Source organism: Thermobia domestica, chromosome 2 (genome assembly GCF_964235325.1).
Source record: "Thermobia domestica chromosome 2, izTheDome1.hap1.1, whole genome shotgun sequence".
NCBI classification, from domain to species: domain Eukaryota; kingdom Metazoa; phylum Arthropoda; class Insecta; order Zygentoma; family Lepismatidae; genus Thermobia; species Thermobia domestica.
In genome coordinates, this window is record NC_137455.1 from 140922658 (window position 1) to 140926426 (window position 3769).

At 41.2% G+C, this 3769-nt stretch overlaps 1 non-coding gene across 1 annotated transcript; it reads right to left on the reverse strand.

Annotated features, from left to right (window-relative positions):
- Positions 1-2554: 2554 nt before the first annotated feature.
- TRNAR-UCG (transfer RNA arginine (anticodon UCG)) lies at positions 2555-2628 on the reverse strand. Its single transcript has one exon. It is a non-coding gene; the product is annotated as a tRNA-Arg (tRNA).
- Between the last annotated feature and the right edge of the window lie 1141 nt (positions 2629-3769).

Below are 3769 nucleotides of genomic sequence, written 5' to 3' on the forward strand. Positions count from 1 at the left end.
TGAGGAAATATGTATTTTCAATAGTTTTATAGTTTTTGTTAAATAAATTTTTAAAAATTGCCGCCCTGGTCCCGGGCCCATGTGGCCCATGCCTAAATCCGACCCTGTTAAAGCGAACCGATATCACCATCGACGAAGTAGCGGAGGAACTTGAAATCAGACATGCGCGAGCTCACAAGATCATCCACGCTATGCTTGGATACCGGAAAGTGTCAGCACGGTGGGTTCCTCACAACTGACCTCAAACTACATGGAACAACGCATGGGCGTCATCCTGGAAGATCTCGTGCGTCACCATCGTGATGGTAATGACTTTCTGTTCCGGATTGTGACGGAGGGGAGGGGGAATGTGGGTCCACCACTTCACACCCGAATCGAAGGCCGCATCGATGGAGTAGAAACATCCATCATCACCTTCCCACAAGATGTTCAAAATAACGCCTTCTGCAGAGAAAGTGCTACTCACAGTGTTTTGGGACGCCCCAGGGGTGTTGTTGCTGGACTTTTTGGATGTTGGAACCAAACAGTACTGTCGAAATTGTCGAAATTGAAGGAGGCGATTTGGAACAAGTTGCCTCGCCTCTTACATATGGTATTCTGTTGTTGGATGACAATGCGAGACCACACTCAACGACGGCAACGCAAAAACATATTAAACTCTTGGGTAGGGAGTGCCTTGCCCATCCGCCATACAGTCCTGATCTCGCACTCAGTGAATTCCATCTGTTTCCGGCTTTGAAGAAGACTCTCGGCGGCAGGCACTTTGGAAGCAATGCTGAAGTCATAGAAGCCGTTCGATGCTTCTTCCGTATGCAGAGTCCTGAATGTTTCCTGAAAGGATTTTTGAAGCTTATAGACTGGTATGACAAGTATTTCAATATACGTGGTGCTTATGTGGAAAAATAAAGGTATGTCTAATCAGGGACGGCGTCAGAAACGTTTGATGGGGTGGGCGGAAAAAGGCGGACCTAGTTGCTAGGTGGGCAGACAATGAAAATAAGAACTGGGCAATGTAGACATTTTTTTTTTTACAATAATTAAGTTTTAATCTTTAAATTCTTTAGTTAGCCAAGGCTCAGACCGAGATAGGGGAGGGACAAGGATGTGGAAAACAGCTGTCTTGGCCTTATAGAAGGTACAATTCTGGCATTCGCCTGGTGGGACTGAAGAAATGCAGAATTTAGGATGGGCTGCGGGAGTTCGTGGCTATATGCTCGGCCTACCGAATTCCGCGTAGCAGACACATTACCTCGACTTCCAGGTTTTTTTTTTTTTTTTTTTTTTTTAACAATAATAACAGTATGTACTGTGTAGTCGATGAAGTTCAAGACAGCTTTACCTTCTCTCCCTCCAAGAATGCGAAAGGTTCAAACAACACAGACTATTTCTAACAGATAATACTCTACCTTTCGTTAAAATCATAAAATACACAATAAGTAAGTAAAGTAAAACAAGAATAAAATAGACTATTGCAAACATTTTTTATCTTTGAAGCATTTATTACAAAAAAGCAAGAGACAAAAAATATAAATCATTTATATTTTGTCTCGTATATCCTTAATTTGTGCACATTAGATTTTTTGACGTGATCTCTATATGCAACAGCAAAGATTTATGTTACTAAAAGAAAAGGGGAATTCGACAGCATAATTGTTTGATCATACCTTACACAGAAATCTTTGAAATTGAAACTCAAGTTGAAAAAAAATTAAACAATTATAAATTGGATAAAGATGTAAACAGCAATTAACAAAACTTCATCATGATCCACAGAAACAACAATGTATTTTAAACTATGAAGGGCCAGTCCCGTATTTAGGAGGTTCGAGGGGGGCCGCCCCCCCTAAATTTTTACTGGCCCCCTCTAAAATTTTCACAGGTTTGCAAATGAACTATAATGCTTGGAGATGAACTATAATATTTTTGGCTCGGGCCCCCCTAACTTTCACCGGGCAGGCTAGGGCCTGTGTAGAGCTGATCACATGGTACGAACAAGCTTACAATAAACTTTCATACCTGCTCTTTAATGGAGTACATTGCGTTGATTGTTATGTCCAACATCGAATAATTTTACCACATTCTCTACAGCAATATTCATTACGTTTTCTTTCTACTGAAAGGAAACAAAGATCGCTTAGGCGACAGTTTGCCATACGATTTCTTACACTCTGTAAAGACATTTGCTCGGATATGGTTTTCACAAAATACATTAACCAAACTATTTTTTACATGAATTCCTGATGACATTACAATGCATATTCTCAATGAGCAGTTCATCCTTAATACTTGCGCCAGAGATTTGGGTTATTGAGGGGGGATTTAGATTTCTAGGCTTTCGGATCTAAGGCCATTTAGCCCGTCACGTTTGAGTGATGATGTCCCTCGGGGATCACACTATCCGGGGAGAGGGAAGGAAGAAAGGATTGGGGAAGGAAGGAGGCGGCCTGGGACCTATAAGTTAGGTACCACCCCGGCATTTGCCTGGTGTGAATAAGGAAAACCCAGGAAAACCTCATTCAGGAGAAAGTTTTTTTTTTACAATTTTTCGACCGAGTGCCCCCACCGGGAATCGAACCCGGGACCGCTCGCACCGAAGGCGAGAGCGTTAGCGACTACGCTACGCGGGGCCACTATTTAGGTTATTGAGATTAAAATAATTAATTTATATGCATGTGTAAGTAGCTATGTGTGTTTTGAACCAGATCGTTTGTAGAAAGAGTTACACATAAAAGTAAGAAAGGTCAACAAGAGCAGACAAAAAAAATCTTAAGGGTAAGATATATTGTGTACAAACATCAGGAAATACAATACAGCAAACTAGTATTTTGTATGTCCAACAGGGGCTTTCTGCAGTGTAGCGAATCATCCAGGCATGTTGGTAACAAGGCTATTGCAAAATTCAGCGTCGATTTCGTGGAATCACACCCAGAATACCTGTTCCGTGATTTCCATTCTACTCGAGATAATTGTCTATTCAATCTTCTGCGCATATTGACTCACATTTTCGATTGGATTCATGTCAAGTGAGTTTGGAGGCCACATGAGTCTCTGAATACTCATATTCTTGAACCACGTATTAACGATTTTCGCTCCGTGACATGAAGCATAATCGTCCTGGAAAACGAAATAGTCCATATTTGCTTCACAAAAGTAATCTTTAACTGTTGTAAAAAGTTTACGTATCAGAATTTGAAGATATTTTCGTACATCAACTGACCCTTCACATATAACAATCGTTTTGACACCTTTAGCGGTGAAGCAAAGCCACACCATCACTCGGTGAGTGAATATTTGCACCTCAAAATGCAATCCTTGTGGAGTTCCACGCTCGTGCGTATCCACAACTTCATACTATAATCGTTTGCCACTATTCTAAACTTCTTTTTGGCGGAGAAATTGACGTGTTTCCAGTTGCCTTAAGTCCAAGTTGCATATCGGCTCCCACACCTACGTGTTGATGCCCTCTGTGATTTTATCAGTTTCAGGTTCTTACAAAGTTTCTTCTTCGTAATATCCTCTTCATACAGTAAAGACAATACAGCTGTACGAGTAACTGCAGTTCCCAGGTCATCTTGAATTAGAGAAGCGAGTTGTCGGGAACTCATTCCTTCATTGTGCAATGGTATTGATTTTATTTGGCCATCTGCTGTGGTTGACGCTTTCTTTTCTGTATCACATTGTTGACGAAGGGACGATTGTTATGCTGTCTTTGCTTGTGAATTACTCTTCCTGCCGTCAAGTGGTGGATTTTGAGTATTAGACCCATCTC